Source organism: Aythya ferina (assembly GCF_964211825.1).
Source record: "Aythya ferina genome assembly, chromosome: 9".
Classification (NCBI taxonomy): Eukaryota; Metazoa; Chordata; class Aves; order Anseriformes; family Anatidae; genus Aythya; species Aythya ferina.
The window spans coordinates 7738945-7766599 of NC_140305.1; the positions used below are offsets into that span (position 1 = coordinate 7738945).

Consider the following 27655-nt stretch of genomic DNA (forward strand, 5'->3'; position numbering starts at 1 on the left):
GCAGGCTGGGGGGTGCAGTAAGAGCTGGGAGGGGACAGACCCAGGACAGGTGACCCAAACTAGCCAAAGGGGTATTCCATACCATCTGACGTCATGCTAAACAATATATAGGGGTGGCTAGCCGGGGGGAGGGGGCCGGACTGCTCGGGGTTAGGCTGGGCATCGGTCAGCGGGTGGTGAGCAATTGCATTGTGCATCACTTGTTTGTACATACTATTATTACTTTCGTATTATCACCATTGTATCATCATTATTATTATTGTTATTATTATTTTGTTATTTTTTTTCCTGTCTTATTAAACTGTCTTTATCTCAACTCACGGGCTTCACTTTCCATTTCTCTCCCCCGTCCCAGAGAGGGAGGGGGGGAGGGTGAGCGAACGGCTGCGTGGTGTTTAGCTGCCGGTCGGGTTAAACCACGACAGTAGGACTATAACTCTTTATCATTATATTTTAAAACTTGTTTTAGAAATGCCAGAGAAAAAATATTACGCTGTTTTATGCAATAGCAGTTGCTTTTTTTTTTTTTTTTTTTTTAAGTAATCACACTTGCAGTTTACTATTTTTGTTCTCTTACAGAAATTAAATTATGGGAACACACATGGGAAATTCTTAACGTACAAGTAAAACTAAAATTTTGCAACACAGATCATTTCCTGTAGTGTTACAGCAGTGGTCACCATCAGCAGAATTTCTGTTTACCTGTTGTCAATAGACCACTCAAGACCTACAGCGGAACAAGAATTACATGGCTTCCAACAAAAGCTCTACTCCATATTTACAGTTCTGCAAAGGGATGAGACTAAGGTGAAGAAGGGTGGACTGCCAAAAGTCAGCCAGGCATTTCTACTCAATAGCTTTGTATATGGTTTTCTTTCCTTATTCTCATACGTCTACCACTGAACAAAACAAAGACCCTAACATGGTCCCACTTCAACACTAATTAAAAGGCAAATTCTACAGTGCATACATATGATGAAACAAGTAAACTTCCTCAGGGCTCATCTCTAACAGGCATGTTTACTAAAGAAAAAGCCTTGTTGCTGGTCTGTTCTCCCTTCTGATAACTGCCTGAAATCATAACTGCGCTCAGCTTCTTTTGCAAAGCTGTCTGAAATATTACAATACTGAAGTCATAACCCCATCATGGCTTGTGAAGCTGGATGGCAAATGGGAGCTAAAAATCTGCCAGTCCAAATGTGCTGAACCATGAATGCCAATGAAAGCCTCTTGCTTTCTGAATGTCATCAGCATTAGAAGTTAATTTATGGACTCCTTTTCCTGAAGTGCAGACACTTAATCTGAAATCACTGACAGGCTGGCAGTTTTAACACTGAGTTGGGTATCAAAGTTCTTCTAGACAGAGAGGCAGGAAAGCTGCTTCCTTGATTGCCCGATCAATATTCCACTTGAGATGAGATACCTGCCACTGGCATTGTACCTCCTGACTACATTTTGCTGCTTCCTGCTTAATATTTAAACTGTGAACCTATCTAATGCAAAATCAGATGCATAAAGATATGAACACATGTTTATTCACACATTCTAAAGGATTTTAGACTGCTGTGTTTCTAAAAAGGTTTGCTTTATTAAAAAAAATAATAATAAAAAAGTAAAAAATTCCTCCATTGCGTCTCTAAACCAGAAATTTAAAAATAATAATAAAAAATAAATAAATAAAATCTTGTCAGGTCATGTTTTCAGGATTTTTTTATTATTTTTTTTTAATACCTTGGAATATGAATGCAAAGCCCACAGACGGGCTTCAGGACATCACGAGCTATCAGACTCTCATTTAGCTGTGTGTCTCTTCAGACTAATTCCACTAATGCTCCACTGAGGGACTAAAACAAGCAACAACTGAACTGCTGGGTTCCAGTTTTGATTGGGCCTTAATTTTCCAGTGTATTTTTGGCCTCCCACTATCATTCTCATAGATGGAGATATGTCTTGTGATCATCTCAAGGTATGATGTGGTGTTTACTTCACTAAGGACTTCCTGATCTGAGAGCAGAAAATGCAGAATACCACTACTATAATCGAAAGATAGCTTTTTCTTTCTTTTTTTTTTTTTTTTTTTTTTTTTTTTTCCCCCAGCAGAAAAAAAAAAAAAATAAATAGAAGAACAGTTTGACAAATTTAGAATTCGTGGTTAAGCCAAGGTCCCTTTCCAGGATCAGCAAAAAGCAGCAATGTTGGCATATCTTTTTTGCTGTTCTCTTAAAATGATCACCCTTCACAGAATCTGAATTTAATTAACAAACTCACACCAGAGTCATGGAAAGCAGTGCACTCCTACCTTTCATTGTGTGAACTGAAAAAAAATGAGACTGGGATTCCTTGAAGATGGAGGCTGAACAGGGAAATGAGACTGGGAGATATTCGAGTAAGCAAACTTGTTTTGTAGTGAATTATGTGAGATATTAGATTAGCACTAGAATTGTGTACTGTTTTTAAAGCAAATAGGAAATCCATGGTTATGTCATCACTCCCTGCTGACACCAATGACTTACTATAAGCAGCCTTCAGGAAAGCAGGAGACAGACAAAAATGTGAAGAGTGGAAAAAACGAATGTAAAAGAGAAGCATTACAAGAAACTGGTTGATGGGGTTAGAGTGATTGTCATAATCATTAAGAAAAGCATATAAAGATAGATTTGTCAGGAGGACTAACCAATTCCAAAATGCATTTTTGCTCACCCTGCCCAGCATCCAGCCAACAGATTTCAAAATGCTTTTTGCTAAGAGTCTGCCACATTTCCAAATGAATCAATACACACTGGGACTCCATTGGTCTAGATTATTTATCTGTTGTAATAAGCATGCTTGATTGCCAGGGCCTGTCATTCCATAGGCCAAATCAAAAATATGATATTAACTTCTTTCAAAGATGCAGCATCCAAGGCAATAGAAGAATGCAAATAAATCAATTCTGCATGCTTAAGCCCATCTCACTTTCATGCATGCCTGGCGAAGGAAAATGATTTTTTTCCACCCTGCCTTATCATTTAGAGGTATGAAAAAGAGATTTTGTCACAGTAATGAAGCACAGGAAAAGAGAGCTTGTTATGAACTGATTACAGTTGAGATTGAAGGGTAGGTTTTCATTTGCTTTGTTAGACTGGGCATAATCTTTGGAATGGAGTAATTACCCCAAAAGAAACTTCTGAATGAGAATGCGGGTCAATGTACAACGTGCAAAAGTAAAAAGCAAAGGGCTAATGAGTAAAATAAATAAATAAATAAATAAATAAATAAATAAAGACGTTCTTCCAATCTAAATTAATGATAAATATTAACCTTTTCATTAAGAAACAAAGTACTACAAAGAAAGTGCAGAGTCTACTTGAGGAATCATTAATTTCTCTTTGTTTAAACTTAGTTCTTCCTGCAGTTAACTCTTTTTTTTTTTTTTCTTTTTTTTTTTTTTTCCTTCTCCAGAATGTCCAGGGAGATATGTCTATCTTTCCATCTGAAATTACTCAGGCTTTAGTGATAGGGACACAAATCAGACCGGTAACCATGTGCTTTACTTATAGTCAGAAGCATACCATACAAAGCTGGACTTGGCCTGAGCGAAACTTCTTGTACTTGTGTCCACAGAGACTAATCCATCTGCTCAAGACCAAAGAAACTGCTACAGACCTTATTTATTTTCTCAGGAAGATGCTGAACAAAAGATAATTATTTCAAACACACAGAAGAAAAAAAAAATTAAAAATTGCTTACTCAGAAATATTAGAGAATTCTTCTCTAAAGGACAAGTTGTTCATAAAAGGAGAAATAGTTCTCTATAAAATAGATTAAAAGCTGTAATGATGGTATCATTAATTCTCTTACAATTCAATCTCATCTTTATATAAAATACCGACCCTCTCTACTCTATTATGTTTTAGTGTCTGATTTATGAAACAATCCCAGGACATTAATGATGCCACAGGTAACAGTTATAATATTTCAGGTGGTTTAGAGCACTGCTCTAACAATGGAGTACATTTTGTTTGAACTCCACTGCACTTTATTCTTCATCTCATAATGCTTGCTTTGGGGAGCACTGAGCAATACAGGCATGGTTTCAGTCACAATACTTCATAAATTCCCTTCCTCCACACTTTATCTTCTTGCCCTACTCTCCAGTAGTCCCTTCTCTCTTCCCGTGGTCTCCTTTCTACACACATACCTTTTGTCTTGCTGCATATCTGGAACAGCCTTCACATTCACATACACCAGATGTCTTTCTCCACATTCTTTACAGATCTCCCCATCTTCTTCTCTCATCATTAATAATCCTCCTCAGCTCCTTTTCAAGTGTGGTCCTGCGTATACAGATATACACATGCACACACAATATTTTTCTTTGCGTATTTAGATTGCACTTTCTTGCAGGCATAGTTCACTGAGAGAAGAAATCATTCAATTGATACGTCATTTGAGAGAGGCCAGATCGCATGGTCTCCGAGCCTCACACAGTCACTGCCACCTTTTTCCCTATTCCCCCTGCTGTGACACTCAGCTTCTGTCTCAGCTTGGACAGTCTCAATAGCTTCTCATAACACAGTTTTCTTTCATATGCCAATAGCAGTGCTGCTACAACAGCACCTTGTTCAAGAGAGCCCTGACCTCTGTTTGGGCCTTTGCAGACTAGGATGACAAAAAAACAGCATTGGGTATGACTGCAGACTTGCAAACTGAACATCATATGATAAATGGCAAGAGATTTTCTACCCTACAGAAATAACTGAATTTTCAAATACATTTTATCCTGACTCATCATGAAAATCTGGAATCTTAAACTGCAGTACATGTGAGTACAGAACAGCTATAGGGATGCTGCTCAGTTATTCCTTGTATTACAAATGCCCTTATTGTGCTTCTTTCCACCTCTTCTTCCATGTCTTTTAACCTGTCTCTGTCTTACCACAAACTAGACGGTGTCACAATGTACTGAGCCACACCAAACTTACCCAAATCAGAATTGTATCTACACTGGGATCCCTTAATGGTAATACAGCCAGTGTCAGTTAGGCACAAGTAGCTGTCTTTCTCATTTTACTCCTGAAAGTTCTCTCATATTGAAAGAAAACAGGTTACACCTAATCCTGTGTTGTTTCACTTTGGTTAGGCTGTGATATGAATTCTTTAAAAGATAAGTCTTTACAGTTAGTTAATCAAACAACTTTGTGATTTGATAAGAATTTTTTTTTATTTTTTTTTAAAGCATGCTTGCCAAAGCAAATTTTTCTACTTCTGCCCCAAGACTTCCTCCAACTACATGTATTCTTGTATGACATGTAAATATCCAAACAGGTCACATTGTTCAAAAATCTACCCACTCGTTTTCCAGGAAGAGCATGAATTTTCACTAATAACAACACTTTTGTTCAATACAGTATCCTTTACCTTATGAGTTAAGAGTTTTGTAAACCTTAATTAAATCATAAAGAACTCTTAAGGATTAAAGAAGCAATATTATATTCACTTTGAATCACCTAAGCTTAAGTGAGTAAAGAGACAATCCCGATCCTGAATTTCTTGAGCAAAATATTCGGTTATCATTGTACAGTACAGCATAAATTCTGTTAAATTTTGCATTTACTAAGGACTAAATAGGACAGGCTAGCACCCATTGCAAAAATCAGTCACACGTTTGTGTATTCCCATCTGTTTCCACTCGATTAACATCACAGTATTTGTAAGGCAAAAATTTGGACTAGTGTTGGAGAGAAGATATATCAGTAACAGACTGAGATCCTGTTTCTCATTAATATTAAACTCTGCATCAAAGTCTTTTCAAAATACATTTTAAAATAGTTGATGCAAATGATCTCTCTCTCTCTCTCTTTCCATTTTCCTTGAACAAAATTGAGAGCAAAAGCGTTAGATATTCTATTGCAAGTTTGTATGACACAATCACTGTACTGATTGCCATGGACATCCTGCTTCTTCCTATTGCTGCAGAATCAAGTTTTCAAAGGTTGCTGGAAGAATTTAACCCCAATAGATCCTGCCATCACACTTCACTTTTTCATGGTTTGTTATTTCTACTGTGCATGACACTGTGAAAGCAGAGGTCAGGGCCCTATTAAGACAGGTTACCAAAAGCTGGAGAAAAGTGAATTCATACCACCATCACCATTAGATGCAGTGACCGCACTTGCCTCTCACTGCTCATTGTTTAAGTTAAACCTTGACCCAGCAACACACAAAAAAAAGAAACATTACTGCCTTCTTTATTCCCTACTGATGAAAAAGAAAGTCCTGCCCTCTATATACAGTGACATAAATCTAATATCCATTACAAAGACTGTTTTGCAAAACATAGGCCATAAAATTTAGGTCAGGATTTATCATATTGGGCAGAACTACGAAGAGCTATGAGCAACATGTCTGAGAAACAGACCCAGCGTCCACTTGAATATTAAAAAGAAAAGGAAAGGGATCTGAATCTGTATATCAGTGTGTCCAGACCTGCAGAACTCGGCATGCCTGAATATGAGGTATGGCCTTACAATGCCCTAAAAACCTTACAAGGTTTTTACTTTGTTCCTGTATAATAAATATTGTATAATCAAGTCTCGACTGTCTACTACTCCTCATTCATAGCACCAATCCCTACACCAGAGATGGCATATTATGTGGGCCTTCACCCTTTCTAAGCAAGATTAAAGGTTAGAAAGTACCAGGGAACAGACAAACCATAACACCTAAGGAAACAGGCTGAGGAATTCAGCTGCTGGGCCAGCATAAAGGCAGAAGAGTAATGTCCCTCCTCACAGGGCAAAGGGAGGGGCTGGGAGTGAATATGTAATGAATGGAGTAACGCAGACATAAACAGATTTTTGGAAACCTTCACAAGCCCACTTTCAGGGAATCGAAAGTATACAAAGAATACACTGTGGATGCAGAGGAAAGAAAACAGAAGAGATGACGGTGGAGACAGGCTGCAAGAAACTTAACTGGGGGTTAAAGGAAATATTAGTCAGCTGGAGACACAGATGGAAGGCCTGGAGTTTTCTTTCTGCTTCCTTTGACTAAGATCTTCTCATTCAGATCCTTACACAGTGCTTGCGCTGTAAACCTTGAGACATCCAGACTGTGCTTCAAGTCTAAGGAACAGGTATGCATTAGAGGAAGAGAAATGGGAGGAAAACAAGAGTAGTCAAGACAGACTTGAGGGTCAAAGGATATTACACATTTCGCTTGTTCTCTTATTTCACTTGAAATAAATCATACTTCTTTTTTTCCGCTGTGTAATCTATACAGATTACACAGAGATGCAAAGATTGGATGCAAATTTGACAAAACTAAAGACGGATGTCTTCTATTTACAGAATTACCATTCCAATTAAACAACAGTTATTACCATTATTTTGAAATCAGTTCTCTGAGATTAAAGAGATTCCTGATAAGGCATGTCGTGATTAAGTGCAGTGCACTGTGCAAGTATTTTGGTATTATGTACCAGTGGATGTTTTGAATTGATCAATTTAATAATTCTTAAATTAAAGAAAAAAGAGCTGGGAGGGAGGAGGATATGGGGAACTTCCCCATGAGGAACAATGGAAAGGTTATTACAGCATGATGGTACTTCCTTTGGAGAAAAGGGCATTGAAAAGCTTAGCTGATTGAGACATACATCTATGCAAGATTTACAATATACAAAATAATTCCCTGACTTAGCAGTATTGGCAGATAGTACTAACAAATCAGCACTTAAAATGCTGATGTATTAAACATATTACTTATAACTCAATATTTTTCAAGCATAAAAGATTTTCAGACAGTCTCTGGACAAGATGATATCCATACTTTTATAAACATATTATGATTTTGTTATTATGTCGATGTGAGATGTCCTCTCATTCATTTTCATATGCTTTATCATAACATTTTCCTCTTGTTTTCCTCTACTGATGCTGATTATTTTAATTTATAGTCATAGTCAGGGCACTTGGAGGAGCAAAAATATTTTTTCTTATTATAGTACAGAGATTAAACATATTTGAACCCATCCCCTCTGGCAATCAACAGATGAGGAAAATAGATTTTGTACCTGATGCAGCAATTATAGACTGTGTTTCATAAACCAGCAAGAAATATAATGACCTTTCAGCTATCCTTCATTGCAGAAGAAGCCAACAAGTCTTTTTCTCCAGCAGTGCATTCATAAACAGCAATGCTAATTTAAGAGAATTCAACATGCAATAAAAGGTAACACTGAGAAGAATCCTCATTAGATTGAATAAATAGATGGGTATAAACTCATGCTGTGTATATTTTCATTTCTAAGTAATTATTTAACATAATCTATATAAGAATTTACGCTACATCTCAGTCCTCTATTGCAATATAAAATAGATTGCTATAGCATTGTGGATATTTCTGTTCTAAAACTGACATTCACATTTATCTAAGGTAATCACCGTCTAGCCAACCCCACCATGATTAAAGATGCTTCAGTCCTCTAGCTTTCCCCACCAATTAGGATGCTTCAGTTTGGAGTGGATCGTGCACCACTGCTGTATCATCATGGTGCTGCATTTCAAAACTGGATTTTCTTATGTCTCTGAAAATGGATTTTCTTATTTCTATGATCTCATAATAAGATAGCAGTCATATTAAGAAAAGGCTATTTACATTCTTAAACTAAAATAACTACCCAAATGGCTTGTTGAACTCTATATTTACTCTATAGAAGTAAAATTTCCCATACCATGCCCTGGATCCTACATTTAATGAGTTAGATTTTCTTCCCCAGTATAACTGCACAGACTTTACTGGAGCTATGCTAATGTAAATTGCAAATACGAAAGACTGTAACAGATACTTAGAAAAGACATTTAAGATAATTTGCCTTTTTCATTAAAAAAAAAAAAAAAAAAAAGAGAGAGAGAAACAGAAAAAACAAATCAAAAACAACAAACCTACATTGACTGTAGCTCTTAATTCCAGTTCTTGAAACAGAAGATGTTTTCAACTCCTTTGATAACAAACGAAGACACTGCTGAATAAACCTATTCTCTTTCCTGTGTGCCTATTTTCACTTTGATGTACGCTAAATAAAAAATGAACTGACAATTCTAAATATGAAGACACCACATTGTTGTCACTCTGCGCTCCTACAAAACTGATCCACTCATGCTGTTTAAGCTGCTGAAGCCTTTGAAGTTGGAAAATACTACCACATGAACTTCTAGCATTGGTAATTAAGATATAGTGTGGCAAATCAAAGGGGACGTGCTACCTAGCGTCTACAGTTCCTTCCTAAAAAATGCAAGCTGGGAGTCATGATAATAAATCAATTGGTTCTGCCTTTCAGTAGGAAAAGACCTGTAACTTGTTATATTATAACTCAATCCCATCTTGTATCCAAGATCAATTCCTCTTTCTCTTCATGCTTTATGATCTTTGAATTTCTTTTTCTTAAGACTAGTTTTTCTTCTAGAAAGGGAGGGGAATACTGTGAGTTTAATAATTAAAAAAAAAAAAAGAAAAAAAAAGAAAGAAAAAAGAAAAAGACTCATCATTTGTCATCTCAGCAGGGAGAACAGGAATATTTCCTTTCTCCTCTCCACATACTACCACATTTTTCTTCTTCAAGCTGTTGTTGTTTTCCCATAAATTTAAGCAGGTTGAGCTTCTGAGGCTGTGCTAAGAGCTGAGCTGGCAAAACATGGTATATAAAGGTTTATTAGCACAACTGGGTTATGTAATGCATGTGAGCCTCAGGGAGCCTTATGTTGCAGGCTGTAGACTACCTTCACATTTTGTAATGCATTAAAAATATAAACTATACAACATTTCCATAAAAATACATTGATATGTGCCCTAATTGGAAAGGTACAGAAAGCTCACTACCATATTAATTTGCTTACTACTGTAAACCATCTTATGATGTATGCCTTTTGGCTGAAGCTAAGTCATGGTTTCATTAAAACATTTATTTTTTTCCCATCTCTATTATTTTTTATGGCTTAGTTTTTGCTTCGAAATGGGTAGCAGGATAAAGAGTTATTAAAAATGCGTGTATACCTGGGGGGCACTGAACATTCTGTTTGATTCTAAGAAGCAAAACCAGAAAGCCTTCTGCACAGTGATAACATAATTCAACATTTTCAAACCTGTGGGCATTTACTTGGCATTTTCTGCCTAAGTTTCCATCACTGCACTAAAGCTTTGGATTCTCAGAACTGCAAGCATCTCCGGTTTCTACACATTAGTGCTGGACTTGGTGGTCAGCCCAGAACACCAACCCAGAAAAATTTTGCAAACCTAATTACACATGTGCAGATTAGCACCTACTGACCATTTCCCTCCTCCCCATGTATTTCACTTACAGCAGCAATGCCTGGCAGAACAGATGTATGAATTAGACATGAATTAGACAAACTTTGATCATTTGTAGCCATACCTGCAAAAATCAGATCTCATATGCTTACATCCTGCCCATCACCTTGGAGTCCTCACATTTATTAGTGCATTGCCATACAGCTGTTCCATAATGCTGCGGATTTTGTCAGTCTTGCATTACAAAGTATGGTTTACCTTCAAGTATGGTTAACTTCCTTAAAGATTGTTTTGTGTTGTTTTGTTTCTTACCCCCACAATATCTGTAATTAAATACATCAAAAATGCCATATATCACTATTTTCTCTTGACTTCTGAAGTGTGATAATAAAAAATATACAAGGTTACTTCCTGATAATGACCTTACATGTAAGAGCAAATATATATTTTTTTTATTTTTTTTTTTTTTTTTGGGGGGGGGGGGGGGGAAGGGGGAGAGGGAGGGAGGGAGGAGGTGGTGGTGTGTATATATATATACACACATGCATAAAAACAAAAACAACAAGAACTTCTCTCTCTCCATCCCCAAATCCATTCTATTTCTGGAGAGAGCTTGTTAAAATGATAGTAAGACACTGCAATGAAATAAAACACACAATCAAATACCACCCAGTGCACGGCAAGTCACAACGTTCATCCAAGCGAGTACACCTACAACAATACAGGCTCACTTTGCTGGCCTACAGACAGCTCTTTTTATCCAACAGATTATCTCTGCTGCTAGCAAAGGAGGACTGTACATTGGAACTTGCTCCTTAGATGTTCCGAGATGAGATTCAAAGTCTGCTTCTGTCATGTTGGACAAATTTAGAATTTCATTTCTGAACATAAACAAGACCACTTTCACCCCGACCCAACCAGCTTCAAGATAAGATACAATTAAGATACTCAGATAAGCTTGAAAAGACTTTTTGACTTGACAAATTCATCCCTTCAACTTCTCTGGTAGCTTCCCAGCCCAGAATTAAAAACATTTATTTAGCAATGACTCTTGTTAGAATCAAAACAAGCCTATGATTCATAGCTAATCAGGGAAATTCATGAAGCAAATGGAAGAATGGATTTAAAATGCAGCAGAGTCTTTGCTGAATATAAATGTCCCACATATCTGATTAAACAGTACTATTGGCAGGCTGGTCATTTAAGCTTTCTAAGTTGCACCCTATTTTCCTTGAAGGTTTAAAATGTCTGAAAATAAACAAACGAGATTTTTTTTTTTTAGTTAAATATCAGAAATAAGCCTAGGTCTTATGACACCCACCTGTTCAACTAAAATTATATGTAAAAAGATATGAATGGTCTTTTGTCTTATGAATGCATTATCTCAGGTAAATTTAATCCTGCACAAAACCAAAGGGATTATGTTGTTTCTGAAGGTAAATATATCCAGACACACATACACATATAATTGAGTGCATGCTATTGCCATTCATTCATCCAGTCATGATTTTTATGAGTCTCAGATAAAAACCTGTAGCTATTAACAACACAATACCTTTTAAATTTTATTTTTTAAGTGTTTTATTTTCCACAATATTGCCATAAACTAAGGCATACATATGTGGTATACACTTGAATTCACTTAGTGTAATAATGTAAACAAATACTGAATAATCTGAAAGCTGCAATGGGATATAACATTCCATGAAAAGGTTAGCAATGCAGCTTAATCTCAAAATAGCCGTTTGGTATAATCCCATATCTAATTTAAATAATAAGATCAGTCATAACATTGCCACATAATTTTGTATTTGTGATTAAGATACTAATGGGCTACAAAGATGGTGAAAGGCCTTGAGGGGAAGACATACGAGGAATGGCTGAGGTCACTGGGCCTGTTCAGCCTGGAGAAGAGGAGGCTGAGGGGAGACCTCATCACAGTCGACAACTTCCTCGTAAGGGGGTGTCGAGAGGCAGGAGACCTTTTCTCCATTAACACTAGTGACAGGACCCGCGGGAACGGGGTTAAGCTGAGGCAGGGGAAATTTAGGCTTGACGTCAGGAGGGGGTTCTTCACAGAGAGGGTGGTTGCACACTGGAACAGGCTCCCCAGGGAAGTGGTCACTGCACTGAGCCTGTCTGAATTTAAGAAGAGATTGGACTGTGCACTTAGGCACGTGGTCTGAACTTTTGGGTAGACCTGTGCGGTGTCAAGAGTTGGACTTGACGATCCTTAAGGGTCCCTTCCAACTCAGGATATTCTATGATTCTATGATTCTAATGAAGTGCTCTGTGCAATGTTCCTCCAGCAGGGAACGTGTCATGAAGAGGCTCCCACCAGTAACCCTCCAAAACCTTATTGCAAACCTAATCTCTGAAATTAGGAGTACAAATAAGATTTTATTTCCTAAAAGGTTACTGACTACACTGCAGAACCCTTCAGTTTTGGATTTAAATCTCTCTTCTTTCTTCTACCAGGTATTTTTATTTTATTTAGTATTCACTAAATCACTAACTACATACACTTTATAGCATTATACCCCATGAATTTCCTGTGTAAAATCTGTACTTGATTGTCTTTTAATTACTCGTAGGATTATGTTAAAACACAGTTTTCTTCACTGATGACTGAGAAAGCCTAGTCTCTGGATGAACTCCTCTGATGCGAAGCTTGCATCAGGGGGCAAAAATCAAATAAATTCAATGTTGAATTTCAAGTTTCTCAACATGAGAAGTATTTGACACAAGAATATACATGCTATATAATTCTACCATTGCTATGAAATTCATATGTTCAAAGGACTTTCAGTGTTGTCACTTAAATTTGGTGAAGAAATTAGATATCACTGTAAATATTTCATGTAAAGACTTTTTTTTTCCCCCCTTATACATCATAGCAAACACACACAGGTGACTAAATAATTTGAAATAGTTTCATTTTTGTTAAGAGGTATGCTTTCTAATACAAAGTATTATTAGGGACAATTTGTTTTAAAATGACAGCTTTATTCAGATCTCTTGCTTTCTGATTTCCAGCCCTGGTGGATTAAGTCCAAACATAAAATTGTTATGACATAATCCTATGCCTTATTTGAGTGAATTGCTCCAGCTACAAGCCTGCTTTGCTCATCACTTGATACAGCTGCGTGATTTTTGCTCTTGATACTCCCTTGTAAGAATTCCAGAAAAGAAGTGCCTTTTTTTTTCCCTGATTTTCAGAAATATGTTTATAAGACACAGGCCACATGTATGCAATAAGATATCAAACTGTTGAAAACAGCTGTTGCTGGTACTTTCTTCTTTAAGTAATCTATTTGTCTCCCATTTCTATAAAAAGTTTTTTTTTTTGTTTTTTTTTTTTTTTTCCCCCTTTCAAAGATATTGCTGCAGAATATACATATAAACAGTATGTTTATAACATGTCACATGGTAGGGCCTTAGCATATTGAAACAATATTCAGCACCGGAAGGGAAAACTCCATAGAGAAATGACTTGCTAGAATAAAAAAAAAAACAAGTGAAAGCCATATAGGTCTCTGGAAGACAATGATCAGTCACAGCATGCCCTGAGAGTTGACAGCGCTTGTAATAAAAAAAAAAAATCAAGGCTAGACACAAGTGAAAGCAAGAATAAGAAAGGCTAAGTCAGTTTTAAATGTATTTTTAAAAGTCCCTCAAAAGAAGTAAGAGTCCCTATGAAACCATGTTTAATATATGATATGGAAAAAATATCTAATTCTTCACAGATTTTTTTTTCAACTTCAAGCAAAAAAGGAATTTTATCTTTGTAAAATAGAATTAAACAATCCCAAACAAAGCTGTCCTGCTTAATTGCTACCATCAATTTATATCAGGACTTGTGAAAAAAAAAAAAAAAAAATTCACAGAACGCACAAGAAAATCTTAAAGGAACATGTGGATGTGCTTAAACTTTATGCTTGCTTCCTCTCTGGTTGTGTGCAGAGTTAGATATATGCTGAAGTATTTGTGAAATCAGATTCTAAACTTAGAAGCTTTAGCTGCACCTAACTAAATTCCTGTTCTGTACCTAGTCACTTAATAGCCTTCCAAATCACCATTTCACTTTTACATATGTTATAGAACTCAGTTTTTATATAAAAAGACTCTGTCTAAAATGAAGAAAAAAAAATCTTTAAGACTTTCTGACCCCCTAGTGGATTTCCCTCTTTTCTTACCTTTCTATAAACAAGGAAATTACTTTAACAAATTTATCTTTATCTGCATTTTACAATTAACATACCAAGATCCTCTTAAAATCACAAGTTAGGATGAGCATCTTGTTCAAGGATGTGACATGGCAGGTGTTAAATCTGACAACACTCCTTTTTCCCACAAGAAAATATTCATAAATGTTTCCTGCCCCAGTTGATTCATTTCAATTTCAGTTTCAAATAGATTTTGCTTCACACCTAAGGCTGTCAGATACATACTATGGTCTTGCGTTTAAATCTAAAATGCATCAAGGGAATGAAGGAGATAACACCTCTTTTATTACAGATTAGGGAAAACAAAACAAAAAAAATCACTTTCAATATCAAAGTAGGGCACTGACTATCTGTGTAGGCTTCACTTTGTGCTTGAAAAGCTGAAGAAGACCAACACATCAACTAAATATACCAAAGGTATGCCACTGCTCCCAAAATATCAAGTACATGGATATGCAAAAAAGCCAAGCCTTGACACACACAAAACAGTCTGAAAGAAATGAACCACTGTATGCAAAATGTCTCTTTCTTCTTTACCTCCCTGTCTCTGCAGCTCCACCCTGCATCTCTCATCTCCCTGCTGCTCAGAGCATCAGAGCTATGCAGATTCCTGTGAGCATTCTCCACACTTATAGGATGTCTCCAAGCTTTTGTTTGTGTTCAAAAGTTCAGCAATGCTACGCTCAGCACCATGAAAATATTTTTTAAATCATATAATCTTGCTAAGACACCAGTGTTTTTGTGGAGACTGCCTTGGTCTAAATAAAGGAGGCTTACACATTTAGAAGAAATAGATCTCAATAATGTTATGCTCCTTTTCTTAAATAAGGTTAAATAATAAAGTACTTTACATGCTTCCCAAATCTGGAGACTAGTCAGAAGTGTGATGTAGGAGGAAATCCTGCTCAACAGAAACAAAGAGAACAGATTTTAAAAACTCTTCTTATCCTGCACTGAATAATGGTAGGTCAGGAGGTAAAAAGGTGAACAAACCAAACCCCTCTAAGTGGCTTACTTGACCCACTGGAGAGACCAGCAATCAATGAAATGAAAAAAAGAAAGATAAGTAAAATCTGAAAAAAAAAAAAGAAAAGGAAGAGTGAGCATTTCTTTAAGTCCACAGGAGAAATAAAGGAACTAAGGGGGATAAAACATAAAATAGCTTGTGGGAGTAAGAGAGGAGGTTTATGGGTAAGAGCAATGCAAAGAGATTGCTTTTTTGATTTTGGAAAAAGGATCTGGTTTGTAAAATGGGGCCATGAAGATCCCATAGCTTTAGTAATTAGTGTTCTGCTAATTAAGTTGCCACCAGTTGGTGAGGCAGATATTGTATGTGTATTGCATATATGTGATATGTGTATGTGTATTGTATGGTTTGGTAAGAATCTAATATTATGAGGTTATATTATGTTACTGGAAATGACTGTCTTTGTCCATTATTAACTACATACTATCAGTACATTAAGGATGTGCTGTATCCTCCTTGGAAACAAACAAACGAATTAAAACACAACAAAACCCTAGATTATGCTTGCAAGAAAATGCCCATATTCCTGATTTGGTCACTCTTGGACTCAGTTACTGAAAAGCACCTCCCTTGGCAGGAACTCCAAGTGTGGTTCAACTCCCAGTACCTGTCCTTACATCCATGGACAAATGTTAAAATGTTAGCAATATCTAAGCAGTATTACGTAATCATTTAATGCTTTGGATTGTCTAAATAAAGAACACACTGTAAACTCTGACTCAGGGTCTTCTCCTGTTGACACAGAGCTAGGTGACCTCTGAAGTTGACATTTCTTCCAGTGTTAAGATGATCTCGCTAAGAACAGCCACATGTTTCTGTGATTACTGTGAACTTTGTTAATTTCAAGCTTTGGCACTGATACAGAACTCCGTAAGGTTATTTATTGGCTTTGATTCTTCCAGAACCAAATGCAGAATTTTCATCTCTCTTTTTCACATGACACAATAAAATAACACAAAGTCAGAAAGTTAGACAAATAAAAAGAGAGGAAGAGAGAAGGAAAAAGGGGAGGAGAAGGGCAAGAAATGTAAGTGGGAGGGACAGAGAGTGAGCAAGCATGCAAGAGTCAGAAAGCAAGAAAGCAAGAGCAAGTATGAGTGCATGAGCACGAGAGAGAAAGGAAGAGAGTGGAGTGAAGAGGGGGAGAGAAGGGAAGGCAGAAAGAAAAAAAAAAAAGGTCAGTGAGAAACAGAGAGAGAAAGCAAAAATAGGAGAGAAAATCAGAAAACAATTATCTTTTGGCTGAACTCTGAAATATGGCCAAGTGGCAAAGCTGGTGATATGGAATTCATGAAATAAACACCTGCTTATGCCCTATGAAGCCCAGTGACTCTTTTATTTCATTTCTTGTGTCAGAATTGTTAGCAAGAATTTGTAGTAAGAGCAGACCGAAAGTGAGGGATGATTTCCACCATTCTTACTCCAAAGGACTATGAAGACTTTCTTACTCCTGAAATAAACACATAAAAAATACTTAGTTCTAAAAAGGTCTCAGAGCTTCATGTACTTGGTCAAAGAGGAGCTCCACTGAGTGTTGTTGCAGCTGGAGAGCGCTGTGCACCAGGTACCTCAGTGTGCACCCAGTACCTCACCTTTCCAACCCCCATTCCATCCCCCTTACCAAAACTGTCAGCCCACATGCCCACATCAGATCCTTCAGTTCACTGTTCAATGAACTGTTCAATTAGCTCAAAAATTAACTTCAATTTCTTCAAGTGAAAGTCATCCAGGACTCTGACACTCCCCACCCCCACCCCCACCCCCCCCTTTACAGGGAATCAATATCCAACTAAGGTCTGTATAAAGCAGAGTTTGACACTTTTGGAAGAACACAATGACTGAAAGAAAGAGATGAAAGAAAGAAATTACTTTAAGGCTTTACCCATGGGAAAGCAGGTACACTGATATACTCCTGCCGCTGTCAGGGGTCTTCACCTACTCTGGGCAGAAGGAGGGTTTCAACCTTCTAAACAACCCCTGGGGGCCCCCATTAACATGATGAGACTAACACACTGCAATACACTTCAGCAGTTCTTCTGGATTAGATACACCAAAATATGGTATTAAATCTGTAGTACTTTCAGCAGGGCAATTTAATTAGAATTACCCATGGATAGTTTAAAACTGAATCTGCAGATCATTTATTACTGGCCTGTATTTACTGATGCAGCAACAAACCCATCTGGTTAGGGCTTATTCCTTAATTAGTTCATTTAACATTTTTGTCTAAAATGAAACCAACTACAACTGTATGTACTGCACAGGGCATAAATCACTCTCTCTATATTATATAATAAAACAACTTAATAGGGAGCTTTTTTTTTTTTTTTTGAGGCCAAATTTTATATATTTCATTCATTGTGCCAGAAATGTCAGTGTGAAATTGTAACAACAGCTGGCTAAAAATGAAGGATTATGACCTCTCCTCACAGTGATTACATGCTAAAAATTAATTGTCACCCCCAAACACTGTAGCAGTGAGTACTTAAAGCAGAGTGTAGGTGGGTGTGGGTGAGATGCATGTAAGAACAAATAGATTACAAGGCACACAAATCAATGCTTGTTATTGCTAAGTCATAAGAAATGGTTTCTAGCTAACAAATACTGAAAGAAAAAGGAGAAAGAGGAGAAAGAAAGAGGAGAAAGAAGAGAAAGATTTAATTACTAGTATATTTGCTTTGTACTCTGGAGTAACGGAACTAAGATAAATTCTGAGACTGGTATCCATCTGTATGTTATATTAAAATGCTTGTACAGGCATATCTTTCAAAGCACTGAGTTTACTTCACCAATCATTAAAAAAAATATTGCAGTCCTTTTCTATGCTGTAAGTAATATAGTAGGTCTTGTTTCTTTTAATGTTACAGCATCTTTCTTCTTGATGCTACTTTTTGCCAGCATTTGCTACAGGAAATATTGATCTCTGCTTCTTCAAAATGAGTTTTTCTTGTACCTTCTCTTACTCAGCGGACACTACAGTTTGTATGTTTGATATTGCAGATTCTCTCTCCAGGGAAAGCTCTGTTCAGCCACTTCACAGTTTCTTTCAGCACAATTCTTTTCACACTTTAAATAGTATTGCACTGTGCCAATAATGGAAAGAAAAAAAAAAAAAGAAAAAAAAAAGACTTGTTTTATTGTATACATTTAGTTACACTCAAACCCATTAACTGACAGCCAGCAGGCTGATCAAGCATTACACAACCTATGACTTAGTCATACCCTTTCCCCAGAGGTTTACGGCATGGTAAGCTCACACAGGAGCTCCAGAGAAGCTTCCGTATTTGTGTGTTGGTCAAAAGCATATGAAACGTTTCAATTTGCCAACTCATTGCTCACAAGGCAGTAAAGTTAACATTGGAAAAAACAGACTTTCTGGTCACAATTCAACATGGTACATAAGCATATTCCTAACAAAAGTCTACAGATTTTTGTCTGTACTTTACACAGTTATGTTTGCATGTCTTTAGGGACATGCTTCAATAACCCTTCATTTCTGGATTTAGATGTCCAACAGAGGTGAGTGGCTTCACTCACTTCACTTTTTGACAGATGGGAAAGCTCAGTAATGCTATCACTTTTCATAAGCTGAAACTGTGGCTTTTTGCTCATTACAGAAACTGCAAAGAAAGTACTGTAAATAATACACAAGAATTTTTTTGTCTGACCACTGATGATAGTGGTTGGAAGTACATGTAATTCTGTGAACACCGGTAGGTGTTGGGCTGGGAAGAGAGCAATCTGCTTGCATTGCCATGTCCTTTCAATCCACTGTCTTCATTTTCCAGTGCTTATGTGCTTATTTTCCTTTGCTCTTACCATTACACAAACCACTTTCCGACATGTAATTTAATTTCCAGAAATGCTTTGTCACCACGTTTTCCATGACATAAGTTGGAATTTCTAGTCTCAGAATTCTTTCCCATTTATTTACTCTTCTTTAATCAAATTAATTAAAATGGCTTTAGGGGGTAGTTTTAGGTCCTCATTTTAAGAATGTAGTAGCAACATCTGTGGGATCTTATTCCAGCAGGACAAAACAATAACAACTTTCAGTGCTCTCCTTTGAAGAGGGAAGTCGCACTGAAGTGATTCGTCCAGCTGTGCCTCCACTGGCAGCAGCACAATTCAGGATGTTCATGCATCTTGTTGATTTATTGCATTGGTTACTATTGGTTTTAAAACAAACAAACAAACAAACAAAATGCAGAAAACCAACAGGTTGAATGATATTATCAGTTTGAAATCTAGACAGGTTTGGGTGGATTTTATTTTTTTTTATGTGTTTTTTTTTCCCCCCTTTTGAACAAACTGAAATAGTTTCAGATACCACACATATCCCTGCATTTAATGTCTGCTTTTTTAGTTTTATATACATTTTGTTTTCATCTCTAATCCTTAAATTTTGAAATGATTCCCTGTTTAACCCTTACTGTATTTTGCTGAGCTAAGTAAATGAAATCATATCCTATATTCTATTTTACATTAGGAAGCAAGTCTATTCAGGGCTACATAGAAAAAAAAAAAAAAAAAAAAAAAAAGATCCATAACCTGCCCACTCTGTTATTGGTTAGTATCTGATCTACAAATTGACTCTCTTCTCACTCCAAGACAGAAAGGAACTTAAATATTAACTCTTAAGGGGAAAACAAACAGAAAAATCCTGCCAAAAAAAAAAAAAAAAAAAGTGACTTGTTTACAAAGATTTGGTATAACTGCAAAAAATGCCATGTAATTATGAAGTTATCGTAATACATGTTCACACAATTGCATAAATTTATGATTCATAGATAAGAAACAGGTATGTGCCATCTGTTTCTGTAAATGCACGCTGCTATCCATACTTGCGAAGACCTTCCCTACAGTCAGTAACCAGACTGTTTAAGCAAGGTTAACAGTAAGGTTCTCACTTTTCCTGCTGGGACCATTCCCAAGGGTGGCTCAGTAGCCACAGCCCTGGCCAGCTTGGGAAAACTGGCCCAGACTGCATCAGTCCATGGAGCTGCTCTGCCTCTGCTGTGGTACAGCAAAGCTGCCAGTCACCCCGCCTGCCTGGAGTGCCGGCTTGTGTCTACTTTATCTACAATCTCTTTGAGTATAAATGGATGTTTGCTGGGCTCTAAGACCACACAAATCACCTCAGGCGGAATAATAATTGTACTTGTAGCTGCAGCCAAGCTATTTCATGGACATGTTGGGTTGGCAGAAGAGCGAATCAATTTATAAAAGAGTGTGCAGCATTAGATAAAGCCCAAGCCCTGACGGCTTTATCTGATGGGTTCAGTTTGTTTTCTTAGAAGTGAGTTGCCCTGAGGCATTCTGCTGAGTTTTATCGAATAGTCACTTTATTTTAAGCAACAACAGAGGCTTAATAGGAAGGGGGAACTTGCTGAAAGGTCACCTGCAGCCAGGTATTATCAGCTGAGCAGATGCAAACTTTGCAACATGGAAATCTCCTTAGAAACTGAAAATAAGGATTTGTCTCCTACGATTTGTCTGATCCCTGTGCTCACACTTAAAACACAGTTGCATTGCCTTAGCTATTTAAATATGATTTTCATATAATAAGCACGGAGAGTTAAAAACCATATTGTAATCAAAAAGAGAGAATAAATACGGGTGGAATTTAGTTCGTTCAACATAGTTCTTTTGTAATATAATATATTCTAAGATAATTTCCAGAACAGCAAATTAAACAGACACACAAATAAACCTCTATACATCTTGGAAGTATTATGATCTTACAAAGTAATTACCACTACGTGCCAATTTTAGTTACTGCCAGCAAAACCATAATTAAACATTGGTAGCAAAAAGAATTCAGAAAGTGATGGAAATCTCAGAAGTTTTGTAGAGTACGTTCTCCATGTTTTGTTATACATGTAAAAGGTAAAAAATTCAGGATTAAAGTGTGTGTATATGTTGCACATAATTAAACTAACCACAAAAGCAGAGATGCTTAGACCATTTAACCAATCCACAAATTACACAAGGAAAACTTGCAAAATGAACCACTGTGCATTCAAAGGCTCTTTCATTGCTGTTATTTTCAGTTACTTGTTTCATTACAGCGACAAATGTATATACGGTAAAATACCACATGGTATTAAGGGAAAGATACACTTCAAGAACAAGACCATGATTTTTCCTGAATGCCTTCTAAGCACTGTTCACTCTATTACTTCCATAAATTAGTCAATAATAATAAGACATTTAAAAGTCTATATTTACAAGTTTTAAGTTAATAAACCCATCTGTCAAACTAGAAAAATAAAATAGTGCTCAACAAAACATCCTGTAAATTATAGCTGAAAACCCATGTTTTCAAACGTTGAGCAATAGGGCTTGCATCTCAAATCCATATTCACAAACCTACATTAAAAACAAAACAAAACAAACAAACAAAAAAACCAACACTTATGTTGAGCAGTCTTTTTTTATGCTTACAGAGGATACCTCTTATAAGGGAGGAAAAATGAATGAAATGTTTCACATTCCCACTTAAGCGTTTTAGATGCTAGGTGGATGCCAGTACCATACCTTTATACCCCCAAATATCAGTAAGCTTCAGATCTGAGCTTTGCAGGTCTCCAGGCATTATTCCCTGTATTGCAGAACTGTGAGCTGTGCTGCCAGCACAGCCCTGCAGGATCAGTGCCACAGATTGCTGCAAGCAGCAGCACACAGCATTCTCAGTCTGAGACACTTCTGTCATTCATAACACAACGAGTCTGGAATATTTTGTTTTGTTTACTTGATGTCATTGTGAACTGGACTGTATACTTTGCAAACTGACAGATACCTTTTATTTTATTCATAGTCAACTGTACATTTATTTTCAGGCATATTAATGGAAATTCAAAGTATGAGGTTCAGTTTGAGTACTGTTCTCAAGAACTTGAAGAGGATACAGGTGTTTGTTTTTTTGTCTTTTTTTGTACATTGTTTGCTTATTCAGGAACATTTATTTAAACACTCTTTGAAGCTTTTTATTTTTAAAAACAAGCAAAAACCAAACCCTCTAGTTATCTGGGGAAGGGGATGAGGTGGGAAAATACATTAAAACCCTGAAAACTCAAAACCTGGCTTGGGAATACTTTTGATTTTTTTCCACAATAAATATGTCAAAATCTTATGAATCATTTAGGATATGATTTTTGGCATCACCTCACTCTTACTGTTGCATATGTTGGTAATTCATTAGCTGCAAAACACTGCAGCACCTCTCCCTCTCCAAGACCTGCCAGCTACCTCCATCTGGCAGCGAGTCCTCTAGAGGGAGGGAATCTGTCGCTGCCCTGTCTGAGCAAGGCCTGCATTAAACAATCCCCAATATAAGCTTCTCCCCACTGCAATCTTATGATGCTGCTCTTTCCCATGACACAATTGTCTGCTTTGACACAACTGATGCATGACCACGATGCTGCCATTTGACTTGACACACAACTGGAAAAGGTGGAAGTGCTGGTACTCGAGGGATCTGTGGATGTGTGTGCGCTTGTGAATGCAGAGAGCAATGGTGCATGTGCTTCCACTAGTGACAGTCTGCCAGCCAACAAGGACAAAGGGAACTTTGCTGTCTGTGTCAATGTTTAATCTGAGTCCTATATGTAGGTGCTGTTCCACAGCACTCTGTGTGCCTGGCTGGCTGCATCAGGGTGTCTCTGGCTTATATGCTCAGCCTCACTGCTGCCCGTATCTGCAAAAATGAGAGCAGCAACCACATCCCTCATGGCAGACACCCCAGGTTCCCAGGCAAGGCTGCAGCAGCTGGGCAGAGAAAATTCTGGGCTGGAGCAACTGCAGCAGGCAGACATACTCTTAACATCACTTAGCACAAGCCATGATCATGGTCCAGTGACAGCGTTTGAGAAATTCTCGGTTTGTTTATAGCCTCAATGGATTCAGTAGAAATGTGCGTTGTAAAGCAAATATCCAGCATGACTGAGGTCATCACATTTGTCTCAAAACATATTTGATTCATTAATTGCCTAGATCTAACTCCATAAGCTGACTACATGATGTATGTATTTAGATGACTAAGTGGTCTTGCTCATTTGCAATACAGCACTGGATTATATGATATGCCAGTGCACAGGACTGGAAACCCTGTGGCAGCTTCAACTGCTGAATAATTAACTCTTATTGAATTAAATATGAAAATGGTATGGGTTATGTAGAAATTCTTACACTATTAAATAATAGAGTCTCAAAAGCCATCAGGTTACTTAACCTCATAGCTAGAACTATTTTGTTTACTCCCCATTTTTAATATGCAGCACACTGCAGTATTTTGTACCAACAGCCACATAAAAACATCAGACATTTTCAAGTGGGAAGTGAAGGTTTTGACAGCAGGCTACTTGGGTTTTGTCAGCTGGGAGGCAGATGGGGATAGTGGGAAAGGCTTCTTAGCTCAGTGTCTAAAAATGAAGGCAGCAAAATAATTAATATGTATATTTAAGTAGTAAAAGCTCATTTCTCAGGGAAAAAAAATGTTTAAGCAAATGCATCTGCCCATACTTCTGAGCACTAGCAATAGCCTCCTGCTGCCTGTATTCTGAGGAACACGAAATAAGATTATGATAACCCTCATCACAACCAAGAGGGCTAGAAAAACGTGGAATTAAAAAAAGGAGGAAAAGGAAAAGTACTTAAGTCTGAGGCTCCTATGCATAAGCTTATTTGCTACATATTTCAAAATGCCTTTCCTAGAAGAATGAACTCTGACCTGCCCTTTCTGCCTGAGCTCTGCTACAGAAGGATCTGCTCTGTCCATGTATCTGGCAGCTTTACCTGCGGTGGGAAGCCCTGTTTCTGTAAGCACCACGACACACAGTGAACAGAACTCACAAGACTCACAGAAAGCAAGTCACTACAAAACTTATCAGCTGAACTGGAACAGCTCCTAGCAATGTGGGCCCTGCATTCCCCCCGTCCCTTACACCTATTCTTGATTTTTTTTTCTTTTGCTATTTTACAGGATAAATTCAGCACCACACCTACCCACATCTGCACCAACCAGGACCACAGGGGAGTCCACTGGAGAATCTTTTGTTAATGTTTACTGTTTGCCAGAAAATCTGTGATGAGATAAGAAATCATCTCTCATCACTGGGAATATTAAGGTGACTAATGCCAAAATATAATAAAAAATCTGAGATTTGATAATAGGACGTTATTAATGGACAGCTTTAGTGATGCAGTTAGCAAATTTAGGAATTGTACAATAGCACTATTTCATTTGTCAGAAACATTTATGCAACATTTGCATTAGGACAGATATAAAACATCTGGGTAGAAACTCTTACAGGTAGGAGGTTAAAAATACTGCACAGAGCTTAAAGTGTGGCCCTTTATTAGAAGCTGAGTGCCATATCTTGAAATTATCAGCCTCTAATGCTCACCTCTGAACTCAACTCACTCTGGTTTATTTAATAAAATAAACCAGACAAATAGACATATGCAGAAGGTGAGGAGAAAGAGTTTACCCCACTGCTAAGGTACACAAAATTACATCACGTACAACAGAGAAGTATCCATCCCTGCTATAAATTGTTTTCAAGCACTTTGTATTTCTCTTCCAATTCACCTACCAATACTTCAGCTGCCAAGCCCAAGTTTTTTGCCACAATAGACAAATAAACAACTATTATAAACAACAAACACCAGAACAGTATGTATTTGATGGAATGTTTTTCCTTATGGAAGACACCTTGTCGTTATACACAAACAAGTAACTAAGAAGACAAAATAGATGATATTCAAGTAATCTCTAAAGGATTAACGTTCTGCTTTAACAAAAACAAACAAACAAACAAACAAAAAATACCCATTGCCCTGCTACAATTTTTACAATTAAAAACCAGAAAACAACAAAAATGTTAGCAATAAAATCCAGTCAATTGAGGCTCTCTCTGTTTCATGTTGAGAATCTGCCAACTCATACAAAAAAATTTGCATTTCAAAATGAAACAAGAAATCCCTCTCTACCTGCTTGAAATTAAAAGAAATCCCAGTGGAGCTTGTGAAATATGCCCATTGTTTAATGACCTTCTAATACTAGCGAAAGAACATCCAAGAACATTACAGAGAATTCTGGTCTAATCAGGTTAATGACGGAAGCCAAGGCCAGGACTACGGCAAGCTGTTCGTTAGCATTTGATATTTCTGGCAAATAAACTCTCTGCTGTTCATCCATTAAGTTCACATCCAACAAATAGTAGCAACTGCTCCTGACAATCAGTACAGAATATTCTGCTCCCATATCAAATTCCACTGCTGTAAAGAAGTCATCATTGGCTTGAAAGAAGAAGTCAAGCTGCTTTCAGTGGCTTCTGTTAAACCAGTTCAGCAGTAAAGCTCCAGCTGAACAGGGCAAAAAAAGTGTGATAGGAAGAATCTGGGGATATTTTATTCTTCACTGAGATTGAAGACAAAACAAAAAAAAAAAAAAGAAAAAACACATTATTTTCTCAGCCTTCATACAGAGATGATGGTTCAGTGATCATGTTCTGAACATGACATTATTTTTCATAAGTACTGTTCAATCTACCATGTGCAAGATTTCACATTTCTGCTGGCCTTTAAGTCCCAGTTTTATGTCTCCCTTGCAATCAGTATGCACTGGTGAGCTAAATGGGCATAATCATGCTTTCTAGGGCTGATCACTGACCAGCTTTAAAAGGCCCAGAAGAGCTGTTTTCTCCATCTGGATTGTCAATTAAAGCTATCTCAGCAAACATGGTATATATGAATGCTCAATTTTGAGCCATTCACCTAGAGGTTATAGGGAAATGAAAGATCTGCCGAGGTCAGACTGAGATGTATATAAAACTGATGGCCTGTTTGGCCAGAAGTTATTATTTCCCTGTTCACTACGGGAGTTCTTGGGCTGCAGGCTGGCAGACCTTATTACAGTTTGAAGCTGCAAAATGCCTTAAACTCCTCCAGGCACTTAGTAGTGCCCTAATTCCCTTTGCAGCCAGGAGAGTCCTGAATGACGTCCATCACTGACAGCCTCCAGGAGCTGCTCAGGTAACTCCTGATTCCTAAGGCAGTGATGGACTCTTCCCCTTGTACAGGGAGGACAATGCAGAGAAGAAACTACTCTCTTAACTCCACCTGAGAATACCACTATGCCAGTACCCTTGGTTTCTCAGTATTGGCTGATGCATTGGGTTCAGAGAGTCAGAATAAATGGGGTTATATCAGGCTGGTGGCCAGTCACTAGGGCAGTTCCACAGGGCTCTGTTTTAGGGCCAGTTCTCTAATGCTTTTGTAAATGAACTGGATGTAGGACTCAAATGCATACTAAGTAAGTTTGCAGATGATACTAACTTGGAAGGAATGATTCCCTTCATCCCTTCGTAACTTAGAAGGAATTGATTCCCTTGAGGGTAGACAGGCCTTGCAGAGAGATCTTCACAGACTAGAGGGCTAGGCAATCACCAGTTTTAAGAGATTTATCAAGACCAAGTTCCAGATATTGCACCTGACACATGGCAACCCTGGATATATATAAAAACTGGGGGAGGGGAGGGGGGGGGGGAGTGGCTGTTCCTTATGGAAAGGAATCTGGGGGTTTTGGTCAAGAGCAAGTTGAACATAAGTCAGTGGTGTGCCCTGTCAGCCAAAAGGACCAGCTGTACTCTGGGGTGCATCAAGAACAGCATTGCTAACCGCTAGCCAGTCAAAGGAAGCAGTTGTCCTGCTGTGCTTTGGTGTGGCCTCACCTTGAGAACTATGTGCAGTTTTGGGTGCCACAATATAAGAAAGACATAAAACTACTAAAGAGCGTCCAAATGAGGGCTATGAAGATGGTGAAGGGTCTGGAAGACAAGACGTATGAGGACTGGCTGAGTTCCTTTGGTTTGCTCAGCCCAGAGCAGAGCGGGCTGAGGGGAGGCCTCATGGCAGCCTGCAGCTCCCTCACCAGGACAGGGGCAGGCGCGGAGCTCTGCTCTCTGGGGACGGTGACAGGACCCGAGGGAACTGCATGGAGCTGCGACAGGGGAGGGTAAGGCTGGGGGTTAGGGAAAGGTTCTGCACTGAGAGGGTGGTCGAGCGTTAGAACAGGCTCTCCAGGGAAGTGATCATAACACCAAGCCCGCCG

General features: G+C 37.8%; 1 protein-coding gene across 21 annotated transcripts in view; it reads right to left on the minus strand.

Annotated features, from left to right (window-relative positions):
• LOC311441429 (uncharacterized protein) overlaps nucleotides 1–27655 on the minus strand; it is a 312197-nt gene that overhangs the window by 96635 nt on the left and 187907 nt on the right. For 2 of the 21 annotated variants that reach the window (XR_014695940.1, XR_014695945.1), the window contains one exon: nucleotides 4181–4316. The exons of the other annotated variants lie outside the window; for them this stretch is intronic. The gene's annotated coding sequence lies outside the window, so the exon portion shown is untranslated. The remainder of the gene's footprint in view (nucleotides 1–4180; nucleotides 4317–27655) is intronic. 21 annotated transcript variants of the gene reach the window in all.